Source organism: Mobula hypostoma, chromosome 10 (assembly GCF_963921235.1).
Source record: "Mobula hypostoma chromosome 10, sMobHyp1.1, whole genome shotgun sequence".
In the NCBI taxonomy this organism is placed as follows: domain Eukaryota; kingdom Metazoa; phylum Chordata; class Chondrichthyes; order Myliobatiformes; family Myliobatidae; genus Mobula; species Mobula hypostoma.
The window spans coordinates 36926844-36951681 of record NC_086106.1 but is presented as its reverse complement, the minus strand read 5'-3'; the positions used below and the strand labels follow the sequence as shown (position 1 = coordinate 36951681).

Here is a 24838-nt window from a genome sequence, read left to right as displayed (position 1 = left end):
GAGGAATTTCTTTAGCCAGACGATAGTGAGGCCCTCCGTTGGTCAGAGTGGACCATGGTTATTGGGTCCGAGCTGTCTATAGGAAACGCAAGCCAGAGCAGTACGATACGAAGAGTAAGCTGCTGCCCTCGCCCCCCACACACAACTGATGGATCCAGAAGAATGGCAGAGACGTCACCAGTGGCGTCACAGGAGTAGCTAGTCAGTGTTTAACTCAATGTAGTTCTTACTTAGGGACTCCGCTCCGGATTTTTCCTTGGGATTTACTCCCAAGGCCTTCCCCATGAGTGAGTATAGCTGCAAGGCAGCAGAATCAGGTTTATTATCATTGGCATGTGTCATGAAATTTGCTAACTTAGCAGCAGTTCAATGCAATACGTAATATAGAAGAAAAAAATAAATAAATCAATTACTATATATGTATATTGAATAGATTAAAAATTGTGCAATCACAGAAATGATATATATTTAAAAAGTGAGGTCATGTTCACGGTTTCAATGTCCATTTAGGAATCGGATAGCAAAGAGGAAGCTGTTCCTGAATCACTGAGTGTGTGCCTTCAGGCTTCTGTACCTCCTTCCTGATGGTAAAAATGAGAGAAGGACATGCCCTGGGTGCTGGGGGTCCTTAATAATGGACGCTGCCTTTCTGAGACACTGCTCCTTGAATATGACCTGGGTACTTTGTAAGCTAGTACTCAAGATGGAGCCAACTAAATTTACGACCCTCTGCAGCTTCTTTCGGTCCTGTGCAGTAGCCCCTCTATACCAGACAGTGATGCAGCCTGTCAGGATGCTCTCCACGGCACATCAAAATAAGTTTTGGAGTGTTTTTGTTAATATACCAAATCTCTTCAAATTTCATGAAGTATAGTCACTGTCTTAACTTATTTATAGCTGCATCGATAACTGTCGGAATAAGGCCATATTTAGGTTGGAGAGATAACACCTTATATTCCATTTGAGTAGCACGAACATCAATTTCTCAAACTTCCAGTAATACCTAAACCCCCCCCAACCCCGCTTCACCATCTCCCATCCCTTTGTCCCTCTCTCACCTCATCTCCTTGCCCACCCATCACCTCGTTCTGGTGCTTCCCCGCCCCCCCACTTCTTCTTTCTTCCATGGCCTCTGTCTCTTTCATCAATCAACTTCCTAGCTCTTTGCTTCATCCCTCCCCCTCCAAGTTTCACCTATTGCCTGGCATTTCTCTCTCCCCATCCACACCTTTCAAATCTTCTCCTCGGCTTTTTTCCTTCAGTCCTGCCAAAGGGTTTTGGCCTGAAACATCAACTGTACTTTTTCCATAGATGCTGCCTGGCCTGCTGAGTTCCTCCAGCATTTTGTGTGTGTTGCTTGATATGTTGGGACCAAGTTAGGTGTCCAGAGATCTTGACACCCAGGAACTTGAAACTGCTCACTCTCTCCACTTCTGATCCCTCTGAGGATTGATATGTGTTCCTTTGTCTTACTGTTCCTGAAGTGCACAATCAGCTCTTTCGTCTTACTGATGTTGAGTGCCAGGTTGTTGCTGCGACACCACTCCACTAGTTGGCATATCTCGCTCCTGTCTGCCCTCTCATCTCCATCTGAGATTCTACCAACAGTGGTTGCATCATCAGCAAATTTATAGATGGTATTTGAGCTATGCCTAGCCACACTGTCATGGGCATAGAGAGAGTAGAGCAGTGGGCCAAGCACACACCCCTGAGGTGCACCAGTGTTGATCATCAGCGAGGAGGAGATATTATCACCAATGCTCACAGATTGTGGTCTTCCGGTTAGGAAGTCCAGGATCCAGTGCAGAGGAAGGTACAGAGGCCCAGGTTCTGTAACCTCAATCAGGATTATGGGAATGATGGTGTTAAATGCTGAGCTATAGCTGATGAACAGCATCCTGACATAGGTGTTTGTATTTTCCAGGTGGTCTAGGGCCATATGAAAAGCTATCGAGATTGCGTCTGCTGTTGACCTATTGTAGCGATAGGCAAATTGCAGTGGGTCCAGGTCCTTGCTGAGGCAGGGGTTCAGTCCAGTCATTACCAACCTCTCAAGTTATTTCATCACTGTAGATGTGAGTGCTACTGGGCGATAATCATTAAGGCAGCTCATATTATTCTTAGGCACTGGTATTATTGTTGCCTTTTTGAAGCAGGTGGGATCTTCCGCCCGTAGCAGTGAGAGGTTGAAAATGTCCTTGAATACTCACGCCAGTTGGTTGGCACAGGTTTTCAGAGCCTTACCAGGTTCTCCGTCGGGGCCTTCCACCTTGCGAGAGTTCACCCTCTTTAAAGACGGCCTAACATTGGCCTCCGAGACAGAGACTACAGGATCACCGTGTGCAGCAGGGATCTACACGTCTGTAGTCATATTCTCCCTTTCGAAGCTGGCATAGAAGGTGTTGAGTTCATCTGGTAGTGAAACATCGCTGCCAGTCATACTATTGGGTTTTGCTTTAAAGGAAGCAATGTCTTGCAAACCTTGCCAGAGTTGTCGTACATCCATTTCCAACCTTGTTCAAAATTGTCTCTTCGCCCTTGGAGTAGTCCTCTACAAGTCATACCTAGTTTTCTGGTACAGACCTGGGTTGCCAGCCTTGAATGCCACAGATTTAGCCTTCAGCAGATGGCGTACCTCCTAGTTCATCCACGGCTATTGGTTTGGGAATGTACAGCAAGTCTTTGTAGGCACACACTCATCCACACAGGTTTTAATGAAGTCAGTAACAACTGCAGCATACTCATCCAGATTCAAAGATTAGTCTTTGAATACGGTCCAGACCATCGATTCAAAGCAGTTCTGTAGGCACTCCTGTGTTGCTCTTGTCCATACCTTCTTGGTCCTCACTACTGGTGCTGCAGTCTTCAGTCTCTGCCTATACTCAGGGAGTGGAAGTACAGCCAGGTGATCAGACTTTCTGAAGTGAGGGCATGGAATAGCACGGTAGGCATTCTTGATGTTAGTGTAGCAATGGTCCAGTGTGTTGTTTCCTCTGGTATTACAAGAGATCTGTTGATGGTAATTTTCAGACTGGCCTGGTTAAAATACCCCAAAATGATGGTGAAGGTGTTAGGGTGTGCTGTTTCATGCATGTTGATCCCATTGCTCAGATCATCTAAAACCTGATTGACATTGGCCTGAGGTGGAATGTATACTGCTACCAGAGTGATCATGGAAATCTCCCATGGTAGGTGAAATGGATGGCACTTAACTTCAAGATATTCCAGGTCTGGTGAGCAGAATTGGGCAGCACTGATGTAATTGTGCACCAATAGAAGTTGATAATGAGGCATACTCCTCTGCCTCTGCTTTTGATCTATCCTGACCATGTATTAGATTAGATTAGATTCAACTTTATTGTCATTGTGCCGAGTACAGATACAAAGCCAATGAAATACATTTAGCATCTGACCAGAAATGCAAAGAATAGTGTTATTTACAAAATAACTGCGAATAAAAAAAGTGCTACAGCACACAAATAGAAAAGTACTGAGACAGTACAATATGGATGCAATACTGCTTAGCGCTGTGATGAGAGGTTCAGCAGTGTCACAGCCTCAGGGAAGAAGCTCTTCCTGTGCCTGCTAGTGCTGGAGCGGAGGCTCCTGTAGCACCTACCGGATGGGAGGAGAGTAAAAAGTCCATGGTTAGGGTGAGATGCGTCCCTGATAATGCTTTTCACCCTGCCCAGGCAGCATTTATGGTAGATGTTCTCAATGGTGGGCAATTGGGTGCCGATAATCCGCTGGGCAGTTTTCACCACGCGCTGGAGTGCTTTGCGGTCCGATATGAGACAATTGCCATACCACACTGAGATGCAGTTGGTGAGTATGCTCTCAATGGTACAGCGGTAAAAGTCCGTTAGTATCCTGAGACAGAGGTGAGCTTTCTTCATGCTCCACAGGAAATAAAGGCACTGTTGCGCCTTTTTGATCAGGATGGAGGAGTTCTGGGACCAGGTGGGATCCTCGGAAATGTGGACACTAAGGAATTTGAAGCTTGATACACGTTCCACTACAGTTTTGTTGATGTAGATGGGGACGTGAGTGTGACCCCTGGCATGCCTGAAGTCCACAATGATCTCCTTGGTTCTTAGTAAACCCGTCGATCTGAATCACTACATTGTGTACAGAAGGGGTTAACCAGGATTCCATGAAACAAAGGACACACGCGGTCCTAATGTCCCTCTGAATCAACACCCTAGCTCTGAGATCATCGTAAGAAGCTTGAGATTATAGTTTTTCTTCTACATGAGTGGCTAATCACTGCTGACGAGCCCCATCCACCCAAAGTGACTGGTTTTAAGGCACCAGTAACCCACCTTTACCCCTCAGTAGAAACAGTTCCACTGGGCTTAGTAACCATGTGCAGTTGGACTTTGTTGTCAGAGGCGCACACTATTGAGAGCTTCTTGATTAGTCAGGGTGTCAAAGGTTATGAGGAGAGTGCAAGACAATGGGGTTGAGAGGGTTAATAAATTAGCCATGATGGAATTGTGGAGCAGACTCAGTGGGTCAAATGGCCTAATTCTGCTCTTAATGTCTTACGGTTTTATATTGTTTGCAAAAAAAGTAAAGGAGAATCTCAAGAAATTATAAATACATTAATTGAAAGAAAGTAACGAGTAAGAAAATCAGTTCATATACAGTGCTGTGAAAATGCATTCTGCCCCCACAACTGTTTTCACATTTTACTGTCTCATTTTCTAAATTTAAACTATACAGAAGTAGGATTTTTTGAGCTAATGTACAAATGGTTATGCATAATGTTAAATCAAAAGAAAAATTCCAAAACCTGTCAACAATTTACTAAGAATTAAAAACCAAAATTGTGAAGCATCATCATGTTGTGCAAAACTAATAAAGTCATATCCAAAAAGACTACTGGCTGTAATAGCTGTGAGAAGTAGTTCAGCTAAGTACTTGTTTTTCCCAACTCTGGATGTGTGTGAGATATTGAAAGTAAACCACATTCTTGATTTGCTAATGTCCTTTAGGTTAATGTAGGTAGTTCCAGGATTTAGATCTATTGGCAACTACTACCAGATCAGGACTGTGTGTGACTTGGTGTCTGGACATAGATCCATGCAGCACAGCAACTTGTCCCATGGCCAGCAAGCATTCAGTCCGTAGCTTTATATGCTGCGACATTTAAAGTACTCATCTATAAAATTCTTAAATACTTGCTTCTACAAAATTTCTTAAATATTTTATCCTGTGGTAGGTGCAGCTAGATGAGTTGAGGTGAGTACTGCTGGGTGTTTTGTAGATGGTACTCACTGCATAACTGCATGACTTTATGCAGAATAACTACATAAAGTTGTTGATGGGTACCATTTAATTTGGCTGCTCTGTTCTGGGGGTTGTTGAGCTTCTTGACTGTTGTTGCAGCTATACTCATGCAGACAAGTAGAAAGTATTGCAACACACTAATAGCTTGCCCCTAGTAACTGGTAAAAAGGATTTCGGGTGTTATGTTATGAGCCACTGCAGTGTATTTGCTTCAGACCTGCTTCTGTAACATAATATTTAGGTGGCTGGTCCAGATGAGTTCCTTGTCAATGATAATACCCAAGATGTTAATTATACTTCTGGCAAGAAGACACCAGTGAACAACTGCACCATCTTTCAGACAGCTTACAAAACTACTGGATATTGTATTTCTTTTTCTTCCAAACTGAGATTGATTGCAGCCTTTAATTTCCCTTTTAAGAATCTATTTTTGGGCCAACTGAATGACCTGGCACTTCTGCGGTCTCCTGAGGGTGAGATTCTACGTCTATTCCTAAAGGCGGAAAACAAACCTGTGGTGGGCTCCATTACTCCACGCTGATTTAAGTGTTGAGCAAGATTAAAATGATCAAAGGTGAGAATAGCGCCATCTGCCTGCATTTCACCAGTCCCTCTTGCTGCTGTCTGCAGGAGTCTTGGGTCCCTGCAACCATCGGTCTTCTGGACAGGTTTGCATCAGCATTGAACAAGCTCCGCAGTTGTGGACATGCTTCAGGGACTCCGCAGTTCATGTTCCTTGTGTTCTTTTTTACTTCTTTTTGTAGTATTTGTGTGATTTGATCAGGACATTTCAGTGCTGAACTAACTTTGCGCCTGTGGCCACTTGCACAGTGCTGAGGACTCACTTTTGGGGACTCTGTGGTTAATGTTATTCGTTTACTTGTTATTGTTTGTTCAATTCCTTTTTTCACACATTGTGTGTTGATGGTTGTGTGTGGGAGTTTTCTTTGATAGTTCTGTTCTGTTTCTTTGTTTTGTGGCTGCCTGCAAGAAGATGAACTCCAATGATGTGTGCTGTATACGTACTTTGTAATAAACGTACTTTGAATGTTGAACTTGAACTTTAAACTTCTGAATGAATGTCAAAGGGAGATGATTAAGTTTTCACCTATTTAGGGTGGCAAGGTGAAAATGCGTCTCTACCAATGGAGGTATAAGGTGCTCCTTCTCTCTGCTAGCCTGCAGGTCACCCTTGGGAAAGGAGTACCACCCACTCCTTCTGATCAGGGTCACATGATGCCATGGAGCAGATGCTGGATGATCGTATCACAGTCCTGGTTATGTGATCACTGACGCCAGGCAAACATTCTCTGAAGAATACTGATAATGGCTGGGGTTGCCTGTCTTGTAAAGACACTAACCAGAAGAAGGCAATGGTAAACCACTTCTGTAGAAAAATTTACCAAGTACAAACATGGTCATGAAAGTCCATGGTCACCTACATCATTCAATATGGCATATAGCGAATATAACAAATTAGGATTGGTTATTACCTGGCACTTTTGTGATAGAAATCTACTGGTAACTTTGCAGCCCATGTTTGAATAACATCAAGGACTGATGCATGTTGGGGTGGATTTGTGAATAGATATTAACATCCTGCAGTTATTAATGAATATCTCCATTTCAGACCACAAGACATAGGAGCAGAATTATGCCATTTGGCCCATCGAGTCTGCTCCACCATTCAATCACGGCTGATTTATTATCCCTCTTAACTTCATTCTTCTGCCTTCTCCCTGTAATTTTTGATGCCCTTACTAGGACACATCATGTGGAAAGATGAACTAGAAAAACTCATACTCTCTGGAAAGATTGAGGGGAGTAAACCTAGACGAAGACCTTGGCTTACGTACATCAAAAGCATAGCCAGGTGGCTACTCATTGAGGAGATGGAAGTCAGCCAAAAAACGAAGGATAGATCTATATGGAAAACCATGGTCATCAAAGTCCGCATTGAATATGGTACCGGGACAGACAGTCTAAACAAGAAACTTACCTCTGCTTTAGAAATATCCAATGACTTGGCCTCCATAGCTGTCCATATATTGATGCAGCATTTTCTGGGCTTAATGCAAAGAATTCAAAATATTAGGACTGACCCATTCTGGGGAGTTAATTTAGTGAGAAAGGCTGCCTAGTTATGCACTTTAATGAGCATTTGATGGTGCTGGGCTGTGTACACTGGTCAGAAGAATAAGGTGCAATCTCTTTGAAACCTATCGAATATTGAAAAGCCTCGATAGAGTGGATCTGGGGAGGATTCAAATGGTTCAATTTACTATCAGAGAATGTATTCAACATACAACCTGAAATTATTACTCTTCGCAGGCATTCATGAAACAGAAAATAATGAATGACAGAAACATTAGACCCCTCCCCCAACATCTGTACCTCCACGCACAAGCATCAGCAGAAGTATTGACACTCCCCTCCCCCAGCCTCACTTGCTCCAGCAAAAGCACTGACCCCAAACCTCCCACCATGCAAGCAATATCAAAAGCCCCAAAGAGACATTGATCTAGAGTCCATCAAAAAAACTACTGTCCGTATGTTTCCAATAGTGGCAGAGTCTAGGACTGGAGGTCATAGCCTCAGAATACATATCCTCATCTCTAGAACAGAGATGTGGAGGATTTGTTTTTCACCCTCTAGAAGACAAGTCAGTACTGAGGATGTTCGGAAATGAGAGATCGCCCTGATGAAATCCTAAGGTGATGATCTGGGGCTAGGATGATTGACTTTGAACAACAACAATAACAACTCACCATCTTTCTTTGTGTGGAATGTTTTCTTTGTGTTTCTTTGATGTCAAGGGCTTAAATGAATTGGTTGAGAAGGTGTCGCTTGAGAGCACTGTGAATGACACCTTTTGTGACTAAGAGTGAACTACTTAGATGGTGCATAGAATATAGAGAAGTACAGCACAGGATAGGCCCTTTCAGTCCATGATGTCTGTGCCAACCATGATACCAAGTTAAACTAAAACTATGTGCCTGCATTTATCTTTTATCTACTGCCTATCCTTCCTCACAGTCTCTCTACACAAACCATTATTTAACCAATCACTCTGGATCCCAATCCCTGTGAACCTATTTTAAACACTTCCCAACAGCTGTAGCTAATCTGCCCACAAGGACATTATCCCTCATCAATTCAAATGTAACTCAATCCTTTTATTAACTATAACTTTTATCTATGTTCCTTCATTGTCTGCGCGTTCATGTGCTGGTCTGAATGCCTTTTAAATCACACTTTCATTTATATATGTTTCCCTTACCACACCAACAGTACATCCCCTACTCTGATCATCCCCTACTTTAATAAAATCTAACCCTACACATCTCATTTACATTTTACCCACACATTTTAAAGCCATGTCCTCTAATATTTGAATTCCTACAGTGGGAAAAAGGATTTTCTTTCCTAGCTGTGTTTTGAAATTTTATGAGCCACTGTCAGTTTTCCCCTCAGCCTCTGACATTCCAGAGAAGATACTCCAAGTTTGTCCAATCTCTTCCCTATTGGTAATACCCCAATCTGGACAGCATTCTGGTTAACTTCTTCTGCACACAAATAGAATTAGATTTGTCCTGCTGTTTGTGAGCAGGGTATACCTAGGCAATTTTCCATGTTGTCAGGTGGATCCCAGAGTTTTAACTCTTCTGGAATAGCTTGGGTCGAGGCACAGTTAGTTCCGCAGTAGCAATCTTCAGTACTACGTCTGGGATGTTGCCTGCTCCTACATCTTCTGCTACATCCAGTACCCTTGCCCGTTTTGTGACACCATTTTGGCCGACAACTGGTTTCTCAGTTGAATTAGTCACATGAAAGAAGCTGGGCACGACACCCCACTTGTGCATTGTGGAATCTTTACTTTATTGTCGCCAAACAATTGATACTAGAGCGTATAATCATCACTCCGATATTTGATTCTGCATTTCGTACTCCCTGGAGTACAAATCGATAGTAAATAGTAAAAATTTAAATTATAAATCATAAATAGCAAATAGAAAAGGGAAAGTAAGGTAGTGCAAAAAAAACCAAGAGGCAGGTCTGGATCAGGATCCGTTCAGCAGTCTTATCACAGTTGGAAAGAAGCTGTTCCCAAATCTGGCCATACGAGTCTTCAAGCTCCTGAGCCTTCTCCCGGAGGGAAGAAGGACGAAAAGTGTGTTTTCTGGGTGGGTCGTGTCCTTGGTTATCCTGGCAGCAGTGCTCCGACAGCGTGCGGTGTAAAGTGAGTCCAAGGACGGAAGATTGGTTTGTGTGATGTGCTGGGCTGTGTTCACAATCTTCTGCAGCTTCTTCCGGTCTTGGACAGGACAACTTCCATACCAGGTTGTGAAGCACCCTAGAAGAATGCTTTCTACGGTGCATATAACCATATAAGCATATAACAATTACAGCATGGAAACAGGCCATCTGGGCCCTTCTAGTCCATGCCGAACTCTTACTCTCACCTAGTCCCACTGACCTGCATTCAGCCCATAACCCTCCATTCCTTTCCTGTCCATATAGCTGTCCAATTTAACTTTAAACGACAACATCGAAGCTGCCTCAACCACTTCTGCTGGAAGCTCGTTCCACACAGCTACCACTCTCTGAGTAAAGAAGTTCCCCCTCATGTTACCCCTAAACTTTTGCCCTTTAACTCTCAACTCATGTCCTCTTGTTTGAATCTTCCCCACTCTCAATGGAAAAAGCCTATCCACGTCAACTCTATCTACCCCCTCTTAATTTTAAATACCTCTATCAAGTCCCTCCTCAACCTTCTACGTTCCAAAGAATAAAGACCCAACTTGTTCAACCTTTCTCTGTAACTTAGGTGATGAAACCCAGGTAACATTCTAGTAAATCTTCTCTGTACTCTATTTTGTTGACATCTTTCCTATAATTTGGTGACCAAAACTGTACACAATACTTCAAATTTGGCCTCACCAATGCCTTGTACAATTTCAACAGTACATCCCAACTCCTATACTCAATGCTCTGATTTATAAAGGCCAGCATACCAAAAGCTTTCTTCACCACCCTATCCACATGAGATTCCACCTTCAGGGAACTAGCACTGCTATTCCTAGATCCCTCTGTCCTACTGCATTCTTCAATGCCCTACCATTTACCATGTATGTCCTATTTTGATTAGTCCTACCAAAATGTAGCACCTCACATTTATCAGCATTAAACTCCAACTGCCATCTTTCAGCCCACTCTCCTAACTGGCCTAATTCTCTCTGCAAACTTTGAAAACCTACTTCATTATCCACAACTCCACCTATCTTAGTATCATCTGCATACTTACTCATCCAATTTACCACCCCATCATCCAGATCATTAATGTATATGGCAAACAACATTGGACTCAGTACAGATCCCTGAGGCACACCACTAGTCACTGGCCTCCAATCTGACACACAGTTATCCACCACTACTCTCTGGCATCTCCCATCCAGCCACTGCTGAATCCATTTTACTACTTATATATTAATATCTAATGATTGAACCTTCTGTGTGGAACCTTGTCAAAGGCTTTACTGAGGTCCATATAGACAACACAATATTTTAAGGCACAACAATCTAACAGGAAACTGTGGGGATTAGGCAGAAAAGTTAAATGCAGCAGTAGATTAAAGAAAAGTTTTGTAACATTGTAGAGGGCCTCGGGATAGGAAATGTTTCAAATGCAATAAAAGAAGACTAAGGAATGGGAAAAAATCTACAGCACATTACAGGCCCTTTGGCCCACAATGTTGTGCCGACCATGTGGCTACTCTAGAAACTGCCTAGAATTTCCGTACTGCATAGTCCCCTATTTTTCTAAGCTCCATGTACCTATCTAAGAGTCTTTTAAAAGATTGTATTGTATCTGCCTCTACCACCTTTGTGGTGTGCATTCCATGCACTCACCACTGTCTGTGTGAAAAACTTACCTCTGACATCCCCCTTTTACCTGCTTTCAAGCACCTTAAAGCTATGCCCCCTCGTGTTAGCTCTTTCAGCCCTGGAAAAGAAGCTTTTGGCTATCCACAAGATCAATGCCTCTCATCATCTTATACACCTCTGTCAGGTCACCTCTCACCCTCTGTCACTCCAAGGAGAAAAGGCCAAGTTCACTGAACCAACTATCTGCCCTTCCACCTGTCTTCATATTGTCTGCAAACTTTGCAACAAAGCCATCATTTGCATCATCCAAATCATTGACGTAAAATGTAAAAAGTATCAATCCCAAAACAGACCCCCGTGGAACATCACTAGTCACTGGCAGCCAACCAGAAAGGGCTCCCTTTCTTCCCACTCTTTGCCTCCTGCCAATCAGCCACTGCTTTATCCATGCTAGAATCTTTCCTGTAATGCCATGGGCTCATAGCTTATAAAGTGGCCTCAGGTGTGGCACCTTGTCAAAGGCCTACTGAAATTCCAAGTACACAACATCAACCTTTGTCTATCTTGCTTGTTATTTCTTCAAAGAATTCCAACAGGCAAGACTTTCCCTTGAGGAAACCATGCTGATCATGGCCTATATTATTATATGCCTCCAAGTACCAAGACCTCAACCTTAACAATGGACTCCAACATCTTCCCACAACTGACATCAGACTAACTAGCCTATAATTTCTTTTCCTCTCCCTCTCTCCCTTCTTGGAGTGACATTTGCAATTTCCCAGTCTTCCAGAACCATTCCAGAATCTAGGAATTCTTGAAAGATCATTACTAATACCTCCACAGTCTCTTCAGCCACCTCTTTCAGAACCTTGGTGCACACCATCTGTCCAGGTGACTTATCTACTATCAGACCTTTCAGTTTCCCAAGAACTTTCTCTCTAGTTATGTTAACTTCATGACTCTGACACCTGGAACTTACACCATACTGCTTCCACAGTGAAGACTGATGCAAAATACTTTTTCAGTTGATCCGCTATTTCCTACCAATGCTATTACTACGTCTCCAGCATTGTTTTTCAGCATTCCAATATCCACTCTGGTCTCTCTTTTACACTTTATGTATCTAAAGAAACCTTTGGTATCATCTTTTGTATTATTGGCTAGCCTACTTTCATATTCCATTTTTACCTTGTTAATGACATTTTTAGTTGCTTTCTGTGGTTTTTAAAAGTTTCCCAATCCTCTAACTTCACATTAATTTTTGCTTTATCATATACCCTCGCTTTGACTTTAGTGTTGGCTTTGACTTCTCTTGTTAATCACGGTAGTAAAATCCTGCCTATTTCTTCCTCTTTGGGATTTATATGTTGCTTCCAGAAATTCCAGCCATTGCTGCTCTGCCATCATCCTTTGCCAGTGTTCTTTTCCAATCAATTCTCTCATGCCTCTATAATTCCCTTTACTCCACTATAATACTGATACATCTGACTTCAACTTCTCCTCAAATTTCATGGTGAATTCAATCATTATATGATCACTTTCTCCTAAGGGTTCTTTTACCTTAAGCCCTCTAATCAATTCCGATTCATTGCGCAACACTCAGTCCAGAATAGCTGATACCCTTGTGGGCCCAACTATGGATTGCTCTAAAAAGCCCTCTGGTATGCATTCCAGAAACTCCCTCTTTTGGAATCCAGTAGCAACCTGATTTTCCCAGTCTATCTCTATATTGAAATCTCCCATAACTAGTGTAACTACTCTTTTGGCATGCATTTTCTATCTCCCGTTGTAATTTGTGGACCACACTGCTGTTTGGGGATCTGTGTATAAATCCCGTCAGGGTTTTTTTAACCCTTGTAGTTCCTTAGCTCAATAACAATGATTCAACACCTTCGACCCTATGTCATCTCTTTGGGCAGAGATCATCCACAATAACCTCTATCCTCCTCCACTGGCATTATTCCCCTATGAATGCCAAAATGAACCACCACTCTGATAAAGAGATTGACTTGGGCCACCCTGCTGTTGGACAGTTGGTCCAACACTGCAAACGCATGTGGAGACAGGCCAGGGTTTCTCTGCTGCACACCCAGAAACAATATGCCCAGTGGACGGATCATCTCCACTGGTAGGCGGGTCCTGTCAAGCAAAAGAAAAAAAGTCTGGCTGACTCTAGAGATCTTTTTTTGAGAGTAGAGATCTGCAAATTGGCCCCACGCTAAACAGGGCTGTTTATAATGGAGAAGGCTATCAACAGAGCCTCCTATATGCCGCACTTACCATTGTCCATGAAGATTCACCCAGTGTTCTATGTTTCCCAACTCAAGCTGGTGACTTACTTTCCCCTTTTCCCCTTCCTCTAGTCAACTCCACCCCCCCCAACTCACTTGGTGGATGGGCCCCGATCTATTCTGTGTGATGCTCCCTGGCATCTTGCTGGATGCAAGATAGTGTCTAGCACCTTGTTCATTCAAAGGGGTACGGCCCAGAGGAATGTTCTTGGGTTCTGGCTTGACATATCCTGGACAAGTCACTCATCTGGGACTTCCAGTGGGCACAGGCTTCTGGCACCTTGGGAGCTGCGCCAAGTGGGGAATTGGGAGTTGTCTAAACCTGGATACTGCCACTGAGTCTGGGTGCTCTCACAGCCGGGCAGCTGAGAAACTGCTGCAGACACGCACCTGTGAATGCACACCTCGTAGCCAATTAGGGTTTCTTTGACACACACAAAAAATGCTGGTGAACACAGCAGGCCAGGCAGCATCTATAGGAAGAGGTACAGTCAACATTTTGGGCCAAGACCCTTCGTCAGGACTAACTGAAAGAAGAGATAATAAGAGATTTGAAAGTGGGAGGGGGAGGGGAAGATCCGAAATGATAGGAGAAGACAGGAGGGCGAGGGATGGAGCCAAGAGCTGGAAAGTTGATTGGCAAAAGGGATACGAGGCTGGAGAAGGGGGAGGATCATGGGACGGGAGGCCTGGGGAGAAAGAAAGGGGGAGGGGAACCCAGAGGATGGGCAAGGAGTTATAGTGAGAGGGACAGAGGGAGAAAAAAAAGGAGGGGTGCGCAGAAAAATAATAAATAAATAAATAGGGGATGGGGTACGAAGGGGAGGTGGGGCATTAACAGAAGTTACAGAAGTCAATGTTCATGCCATCACGTTGGAGGCTACCCAGACGGAATATAAGGTGATTCCCGAAACGTCGACTGTACCTCTTCCTATGGAAGCTGCCTGGCCTGCTGCGTTCACCAGCATTTTGTGTGTGTGTTGCTTGAATTTCCAGCATCTGCACAACCAGAACAGGACAAACCACTGTAATAATTATGTGGTTCTGTCTGTTAGTCTTTGGTTTGTCCTGTTTTCTGCGATGTCACTCCGGAGAAATACTGTGTCATTTCTTAATGCATGTATGCATTTCTACATGACAATAAAAAAGGACTGAGTGTTCTCATAATCGGGGAATTCTCAACTTGGTTCTTAATTTGGTCCTGACGAAGGGTCTCGGCCTGAAACGTCGACTGCACCTCTTCCTAGAGATGCTGCCTGGCCTGCTGCATTCACCAGCAACTTTGATGTGTGTTGTTTGAATTTCCAGCATCTGCAGAATTCCTGTTGTTTGGTTCTTAACCTTAGTTCTTTTGCCGTCCAATCTGGACGTAGTATTGTGAAGGCTCCTCTGACTTTTTGGATCCTGGTCTTTACATCCTCATGTGTACCTCTTTCCTTGTTGACAATGTTTCCCAGATAGACAAATGACTCAACTTCTTCCAGAGGAGCATTTCTCAGGATAACTGTGTTGTTTCCTGCATGGATGTGTAGCCCTATTTTCTGCGATGTGGAGTCTAGAAAGTCTGCTTTCTCTTGCATCTGGGCATGGCTCTGTGACAGTAGAGCCAAATCATCAGCAAAGTCAATATCATGTAGCTGTCTGAACAATGTCCACTGTATTCCATCCTTCTTGCCATCTGTTGTTTGCTTCATAATCCAGCCCACTGCTAGCAGGAAAAGAAAAGGGGACAGTAAGCACCCCTGTCGTACCCCAGTGTTCACCTTGAAAGTATCTGACAACTGACTTATATGGATTACTCTGCATTCCATATCTTCATAGATCTTATTTACCAAGTTAGTTAACTTCTCTGGAATCCCAAAATTCCTCATTAGTTTCCACAATCTCTCCCTGTCCAGGCTGTCAAATTCTTTTTCATAATCTACAAAATAATGTACAGTGATGTGTTCCATTCCAGCAACTGTTCAATGATGATCCTAAGAGTTGTAAACTGATCAGTTTTGTCGAGATCCTGCTTGTTTATCTCTGAGCTTCTCATCCACTACATTTTTCAATCTCTCTAAAATGATTCTGCTCAGAACTTCCCCTGGCACTGAAAGCAACATTATCCCTCTGTAGATTTTGCATTCCTGGAGATCTCCTTTCTTAGGGATGTTAACTAGATGTCCTGTTCTCCAGTCCTTGGGTACTTCTTCTTCCCAGACCTTTTTTATGATGTTGTGCATCATTTCAATAGAGATGTCTATACTGCTCTTGAATGCCTCTGGAGGCATACCATCAAGTCCTGCAGCTTTACTATCCTTTAGGAGCTTGATTGCCATTCTGATCTCCTCTTTGGTAGGAGTGCCACAGTCTATCTCTAGGTTGTTCTCTGCTTGTGGGATGACAGGTGGTTTTGGTGGTGGTGGTCTGTTTAGAAGCTGTTCAAAGTGTTCGGCAAACAACAGGGATTCTGCAGATGCTGGAATTTCAAGCAACACACATCAAAGTTGCTGGTGAATGCAGCAGGCCAGGCAGCATCTCTAGGAAGAGGTACAGTCGACGTTTCGGGCTGAGACCCTTCGTCAGGACTAACTGAAGGAAGAGCTAGTAAGAAATTTGAAAGTGGGAGGGGGAGGGGGAGATCCAAAATGATAGGAGAAGACAGGAGGGGGAGCGTTGGAGCCAAGAGCTGGACAGGTGATATGAACCGGCAGAGAAAGCAGGATCTCCCAGTGGCCACACATTTTAGTTCCACATCCCATTCCCATTCTGATATGTCTGTCCACGGCCTCCTCTACTGTAAACATGAAGCCATATTCATGTTGGAGGAACAACACCTTATATTCCGTCTGGGTATCCTCCAACCTGATGGCATGAACATTGACTTCTCTAACTTCCGCTAATGCCCCACCTCCCCCTCGTACTCCATCCGTTATTTATTTATATGCACACATTCTTTCTCTCTCTCTCTCCTTTTTCTCCCTCTGTCCTTCTGACTATACCCCTTGCCCATCCTCTGGGTTTTTTCCCCCCCTTCCTCTTTTCCTTCTCCCTGGGCCTCCTGTTCCATGATCCTCTCATATCCCCTTTGCCAATCACCTGTCCAGCTCTCGGCTCTATCCCTCCCCCTCCTGTCTTCTCCTATCATTTTGGATCTCCCCCTCCCCCTCCCACTTTCAAATCTCTTACTAGCTCTTCTTTCAGTTAGTCCTGACGAAGGGTCTCGGCCCGAAACGCCGACTGTACCTCTTCCTAGAGATGCTGCCTGGCCTGCTGCGTTCACCAGTAACTTTGATGTGTGTTGCTGAAAGCATTCGGCCCATCTTTTGGTCTGGTCCTCAACTCCTGTCAGAACTTGTCCTTCTTTATCCTTAATTGGTCTTTCCACTGGTTGAAATTTGCCAGAGAGTTTCTTGATTGTGTTGTACAGTCCTTTCATGTTCCCTTTTGATGCTTCCTGCTCTGCTTCTTTTGCTAGGTCTTTAATATAGTTTATTTTGTCCATTCTGATGCTTGCTTTCACTTTCTTATTTGCTTCTATATAGTTTTTCTGTGCAACAGTCTTTGATGCTCTTGTTTTGCTTTTGTTAAGTGCATCTTTTTTGCTTTTCTTTGCTCTATTTTTCTGAGTGTTTCTGCAGAAATCTATGGTTTATGTTGGCGGTCTTTCTTACTTCTTCACATGTACTGGCCCAGACATCTTTGGCTTGTTCCCAGATCCCCTCCACACTTGATTTTTCATTTAGGTTCTCCAAGGCTTGAAATCTGTTCTGCAATACTCAGTTGAATTGTTGTTTTTCCCCCTGGTCCTTCAGAAATTGTGTTGCATAGCTTTTCATTTTGCTTGTTGCAGCATAGTTCCTTTTAAGTTTGAGCTGAAGCTTACCAATAACAAGATGATGATCTGATGCCACGTCTGCACCTCTGAGGAGTCTGACGTCCTGCATGGATCTTCTCAACTTCTTACTAATACAGATATGGTCAATCTGGTTTCCTGTTCGATGATCTGGTGAAATCCATGTTGCCTTGTGGATCTGCTTGTGAGGAAATATGCTGCCACCGCTTAATATTTTGTTGAATGCACAGAAGTCTACAAATAGCTCTCTATTTCCATTTTTGTCTCCAAGTCCATGCTGCCCCATTATTTCTTCAAATCCTGGGTTGTCATTTCCAATTTTAGCGTTAAAATCTCCCATGAGGATGGTGATGTCTCTTCTTTTCAGCTTCTCCAGGAGTACTTGCAGTCTGTTGTAGAAATCTTCCTTGACAATGGTATCCTTGTCATATGTAGGGGCATAAGCTAACACAATGTTTAGCTTTATTCTCCTATTACTGGTGCGGAAGGATGCAGACATGATCCTGGGTCCTGATGTTTCTCAAGCCAAAAGTGATCCCTTTGCTTGTTTTGATAACATTAATCCTACTCCCTCAGTGTGTGGGGCATTGCCCCCAGTGAATATTCCTCCTCCATTTTTTCCATGCAGAAAGGCATGAAAACTTCAGAACTTGAAATGGTTAATGGGGATGTCTTGGAGATAGTCTGTTATACAGCAAGGACATGTTGAATGTCTTAAAATGTTGGAAGGAGATAAATATCTGGAGGCAGATTACATGTATGCAAGGACACTGCTAAGTTAGAGAAGAAATTTAATATATGCTTTATCGTTAGTGACAAGTGAAGTGCTGAAAGACTTGAGGATAGTTCATGTTGTGCCTTTATTTGATTGATTTTTGGACTGGAGACCCATGACTAGTGCTATTTGTCATCTATATCAATGATTTGTATGAGAATACCTCTAAAATAAGTGGAGTTATTGATAGTTAAGATAGTAATCAGAATTACAGAGTGATCATCAGTTGGGTAAATGGGCCAAACACTGGCAAGCAGGATTAATTTGGATGTGTCCGACAGAGTGATCAGCAGCACTGGGGCTCCACAGGGGACTGTCTTGTCTCCCTTTCTATTCACCATTTACACCTCGGACTTCAACTACTGCACAGAGTCTTGTAATCTTCAGAAGTTTTCTGATGACTCTGCCATAGTTGGATGCATCAGCAAGGGAGATGAGGCTGAGTACAGGGATATGGTAGGAAGTTTTGTCACATGGTGTGAGCAGAATTATCTGCAGCTTAATGTGAAAAAGACTAAGGAGCTGGTGGTAGACCTGAGGAGAGCTAAGGTACCGGTGACCCCTGTTTCCTTGCAGGGGGTCAGGGTGGACATGGTGGAAGATTACAAATACCTGGGGATACGAATTGACAATAAACTGGATTGGTCAAAGAACACTGAGGCTGTCTACAAGAAGGGTCAGAGCCGTCTCTATTTCCTGAGGAGACTGAGGTCCTTTAACATCTGCCGGACGATGCTGAGGATGTTCTACGGGTCTGTGGTGGCCAGTGCTATCATGTTTGCTGTTGTGTACTGAGGCAGCAGGCTGAGGGTAGCAGACACCAACAGAATCAACAAACTCGTAAGGCCAGTGATGTTGTGGGGATGGAACTGGACTCTCTGACAGTGGTGTCTGAAAAGAGGATGCTGTCCAAGTTGCATGCCATCTTGGACAATGTCTCCCATCCACTACATAATGTTCTGGTTGGGCACAGGAGTACATTCAGCCAGAGACTCATTCCACTGAGATGCAACACAGAGCGTCATAGGAAGTCATTCCTGCCTGTGGCCATCAAACCTTACAACTCCTCCCTTGGAGGGTCAGACACCCTGAGCCAATAGGCTGGCCCTGGACTTATTTCCTGGCATAATTTACATATTACTATTTAACTATTTATGGTTTTATTACTATTTATTATTTATGGTGCAACTGTAACGAAAACCAATTTCTCCCGGGATCAATAAAGTATGACTATGACTATGACTATGGCTAACTGTGAGGGGTTCACTTTGGGAAGACAGTTGAGATTAAGACTTTCACAGTGAATAATGAGGCACTGGGGAGGAGGGTGGGTAGACTGGGAGGGACCGTGTGGTTGTAAAACAAAGTACAAGTACATTTCCTTGGAAGTATTCTCACCGGTAGACAGGGCAGTGCAGAAGTTTTTTGGCACTCTGACCTTCTATAGTCAGGACACTGAGTATGGAAGTTGGTATGTTATATTGCTGTTTCCCAAGACATTGCTGAGGCTGCATTTGGAATATTGTGTTCAGTTGTGGTTATCCTGCTATAAGAAAGTTGCCCCTAAACTGGAAAGATTAAAGAGGAGATTTACAAGGATACTGCCCCAGACCAGGGGATCCCAACCTGGGATCCACGGACCCCTTGGTTAATGGCAGGGGCAGGTAACATAAAAAAAGGGCTGGGAAACCATGCCATAGACAAAGCCATTCACAAACAAGAGATAATCTGCAGATGCTGGAAATCCAAGCAACACACACAAAATGCTGGAGGAACTCAGCAGGCCAGACGGCATCTATGGAAAAAAGTACAGTTGACATTTTGGGCCGAGACCCTTCAGCAGAACTGGAGCAAAAATGATGAGGAATAGAGATAAAAGGTGGAGGGAGGGGAGGGAGAAACACAAGGTGATAGGTGAAACCAGGAGGGAGAGGGGTGAAGTAAAGAGCTGGGAAGTTGATTGGTTAAAGGGATACAGGGCTGGAGAAGGGGGAGTCTGATAGGAGAGGACAGAAGACCATGGAAGAGAAAAAGGGGTAGGCAATGGGCAGGGAACGAGATAAGGTGAGAGAGGGAAGAGGGGATGGGGAATGGTGAAGCGGGGGGGGGGGCATTACCAGAAGTTCGAGAAATCGATGTTCATACCATCAGCTTGGAGGCTGCCTAGATGGAATATAAAATGTTGTTCCTCCAACCTGAGCATAGCCTCATCACGACAGTGGAGGAGGCCATGGATTGACATATCGGAATGGGAATGGAAAGTGCAATTAAAATGGGAGATCCCGCTTTTTCTGGTGGATGGAGTGCAGGTGCTCAGCGAAGCCTGCTAACTGCACATATTCTACCAATTGTGCATAAATTTTATCCTTAAGAATCGTCTCCAATAGCTTCCCTACCACTGATGTGAGGCCCTCTGGATTATTCCATTTTCCCATGGTGAACAAAGGAACAACAGTTGGTTACCCTCCAGTCCTCCAGGACCTTGCCCTAGTGAGGATACAGAGACCTTCATCAAGTCCTTAGCAATCTCAATATAGCTGACCAGGCCTTGGTGATTTCTCCATCTCAGTGCTCTTTAAGAGACCCAGAACTACCAATTCTTGATCTCAAAATGCTCCAGCACTTTAGCATACCCTACACTGCTCTCACTAACCTCCATGTCATTTCCCATGGTAGACACCAAAACAAAATGCTTGTTTAGTACATTGTCCAAATCCTCTGACCCCAAGCATAAACTCCCTTCTTTACCCTCTCCAAAGATTTTCTTTTGTTTTTTAATCTGCATAAAATGCCTTTATTCGCTTTAAATGTCAAGGAGATTTCATGGTCCCATTAGGCCCTCTTAATCCCCTACTTGAGTTCTTTATACTCATCAAGAGCTCTATCTGAATTTAGCTTCCTAGAAACACTGTATATATGCCTCCTTTCACTTTTTCATTAAATTTCATAACCGCTTTAGTCACCCTCTGTTCCTGAATTCTGATCAGTTGTCTTTAAGCAAATCGTGTATGTCAGATGTGGACTAGCTAACTAACTCCCCAGCTGCTATCTAATGTCATTATTTGCAGTTCCCCCATTTAGTATCTCCCTACTATCTTCAGATTTGTTCTTATTCATATAGTAACTGTCTTAGGGAAATGGGTATCATCCACCAGAACAACCCTGTTGCTTTAACATCTTTCCATCATACCTGTATATATCTCTTCCTCCATCTCCCAGTGACTCTTGTGATGCCTAAATTGTAATTCCATCAGACTCACTTCACATTTCTTATTTCTGAGCTCCCCTCATACTGCTTCAGTGAATGAGTCCTCCTCTGAGTACTGCTGTAGAAGAGTCCCAAGATGCGCAGAGGGCAAGATAAGGATGCTTGCAGTCATTGAAGAAAATAGAAATTAAAATCATAATTCAAAATGTTAAAATATTGATAAGCTGAATAGTGCAAAAGGCTCAATGAGCATAATAGCCTGCTCGTAATCTCCTTCCACAGATACCTTTTATAGAACGTGAACATACACAGACAAGGTTCAACCCGAGGCAGACCTCTCATTTGAAAGTCACCAGTTGAAAAATCGTATGGAGCTTTTAGTTTCATCATAAGCAGGAGAATTTACAGATTTAGGAAATTCTGAAGAAATTATGCAATGATGACATTGGGGTTTTAGAACAGAGATGAAGAGGAGTTATTTCAGAATCAGAATAAGGTATTGTTTCATCGGCATGTGTCATTAAATTCGTTAACTTTACAGCAGCAGTACAATGAAATACATGATAAATAAATATAAAGAAAAAACTGAATCACAGTAAGTATATGTATGTGTGTCTATTAAATAGTTAAGTTAAAAATAAGTAGTGGAAAAAAACAGTAAGGAAAGAATTAGTGAGGTAGTGTTCATGGTTTAGGAATCAGATGTCAGAGGGGAAGAAGCTGTTCCTGAATCGCTGAGTGTGTGCCTTCAGGCTTCTGTACCTGCTTCCGGACAGTAACAGTGAGAAGAGGGCATGCACTGGGTGGTGGTGGTCTTTAATGATGGGTGCTGCCTTCCTAAGGCATCACTTCCTTCAGATGTCTTGGATACTACAGAGGTTACTACCCTTGATGGAGATGACTGATTTTACAAGGTTCTGCAACATAATTCAATCTTGTGCAGTAGCCCCCCCACCCCCTGCAACCACATACCAGACAGTGATGCAGTCATTTAGAATGCTCTCCACAGTACATTTGTAGAAGTTTTCGGTGGTTTAGTTGACAAACCAAATCTCCTGAAACTCTGAATGAAATATAGCTGCATTCATGCCTTCTTTATGGTTGCATCTATATGTTGTGTCCAGGTTAGGTCCTCAGAAACATTAAAGCCCAGGAACTTGAAATTGCTCACTCTCTCCATTTCAGAACCCTCTATGAAGATTGGCTTGTGTTCCCTTGTCTTACACTTTCTGCTGTTTGGTCTTACTGATGCTTAGTGACTTTTAGTCAGAGGGGTGGTGAATCTGTGGAATTCATTGCCTCAGACAGTTGTGGAGGCCAAGTCATTGGGTTTATCTAAAGCAGAGGTTGATAGGTTCTTGATTAGTAAAGGTGTCAAATATTACGGGGAGAAGGCAGGGGAAAGAGATCGAGAGGGATAATAAAATCGAATAGCAGATCACAGATCAGATTCGATGGACCATATGGTCAATTCTACTCCTATCTCTTAATAGTTTTATGGTTGATTGATGAGAAGTCTTCTGCCTGCTTTAGTGACTTTTTAAAGCTCTTTTTGCAGGGCACTGGACATGAGGATTTTCTGACAGATGCTGCCTGGCCTGCTGCGTTCACCAGCAACTTTGATGTGTGTTGCTTGAATTTCCAGCATCTGCAGAATTCCTGTTGTTTGCGTTTAAGTTCTGACATTTGCTCTGTTCATCAGACTTTTGAATGTGGGTGGAAAAATGTTTGTTTGATCTGCAAGTAGATGAAGATTTCAATCTCTGTGTGTGGGAAACCACCAAGAAGCAAGAGCATCAACAACTTTGGAAAACACTGACAGTCACATAGCCTGCCAAATCGTTGTACTGTTAACAACATGGAGACACCATTCACTTGTTCCGTGTGAGGAAGAAGCTTCAAATTTGGAGGGATATAGGGACAGCTGCAACACGGAGAAACCATGGAAATGTGGGGACTGTGGGAAGGGATTTAATTACCCATCCCAGCTAGAAACACATCGGCGCAGCCACACAGGGGAAAGGCCTTTTATATGCTCCTTGTGTGGAAAGGGATTTACTAAATCATCTGGCCTTGTGACACATCAACGTATTCACACAGGAGAGAGGCCATTTACCTGTTCCCTGTGTGGGAAGAAGTTCACAGAGTCGTCCAAGCTCCACGCACACCAGCGGGTTCACACAGAGGAGAGACCATTCCAATGTGCTGAGTGTGATAAGAAGTACAAAAGTAAAAACGACCTCCTCACACATCAACGTACTCACACTGGTGAGAGGCCATTCCCCTGCTCTGTGTGTGGGAAGAGATTTTCTTGGTCATCCAACTTGCTGAGACATCAACTTGTTCATGCTGATGACAGACCTTTTAAATGCTCTGTCTGTGAGAAAGGCTTTAAAACTGCAAAGGATCGTCTGACACACCAACTTGTTCACACTGACAAGAGGCCATTTAAGTGCACTCTGTGTGAGAAGAGCTTTAAAAGCACACAGGATCTGTTGACACACCAACGCACTCACACTGGAGAGAAGCCATTCACCTGCTCTGTGTGTGGCAAGAGGTTTACCCGGTCATCTGACCAGCTTAAACATGAACGAGTTCACTTGTGACTTGTAACAGAGCTCTGCTGTTGATCACATTGCGGATTGAACCATACTCATTCCTACGTAAATATTTATGCCTGTGTGTTTTAAACTTTAGCTGTATTATCGGTGTAATTATTAACATCATGGGTAAGCAAACTAGTGATGTGCCTGTCAATGTAGCCGTAGGGATGAATGATGCCTGAATTTCTAAACTACCTATCTGTGAACATAGCTTGGATCAACGAGATTTCGGTTCATACAGAGCAGGACTGAAAATCACTTATGAAAGGGACAAAAAGCAGTCAATATAGGAGCCAAAGAATCTGCAGAAAAGGTGTTGGTGCAAAATTCTGGTAATAATCACAAAAATGTTTCCAACTTTGTCAGGAACCAGCAGCCCCTTAAAAATAGTTCAAGGTGACTAAAAGAGAGTTGCACCCACTCAGACAAATCCCCACACTTTGGCAGAACGGTGAGATGATTTTATCTTAGCCTTTAGCCATGCAAACAGTGTTCAGTAGGGGATAACAGATGCCACAGGGTCTTGGAGTGTGACAACACTAAAAAAGAATTCTGATCAGAATAATCAAGTGTAATACTGTATATCTTTCCTTAAATAAGGAGACTAAACTTGTACACAGTACTCCAGATATATTTTTATTTAAGCACAGAGCAGACCAGATCAAGACTTGTATTTTTTGTACTCCTTCACTCTTGAAATCAATGCCTATTTTCACTTAGTAATTGCATACTTAACCTGTCTGGAAACTTTTTGAGTGCTTTTTACAAGGACATCCAGGATCTCATGAATACCAACACTTAATAGTCTTATGCCATTTAAAATTCCACTTACCTTCTTCTCCTGCTGTTTGAATCATCTAACTTCACCAATTGTCCGCACTCACAGTTCCTTGCTTAAAGCCATTGATTTATATTGTTAATAGCCGAAGCCCCAGCACTGGTCTT

The 24838-nt window shown here is 43.2% G+C and overlaps 1 long non-coding RNA gene across 1 annotated transcript in view; it reads left to right on the top strand.

Moving 5' to 3' along the window:
- The window catches only part of LOC134352840 (uncharacterized), a 43604-nt gene extending 20440 nt beyond the window's left edge, over positions 1–23164 (top strand). Inside the window, exon 3 of the long non-coding RNA XR_010019482.1 lies at positions 22849–23164. This is a non-coding gene — a long non-coding RNA (uncharacterized LOC134352840). The remainder of the gene's footprint in view (positions 1–22848) is intronic.
- Positions 23165–24838: the final 1674 nt, after the last annotated feature.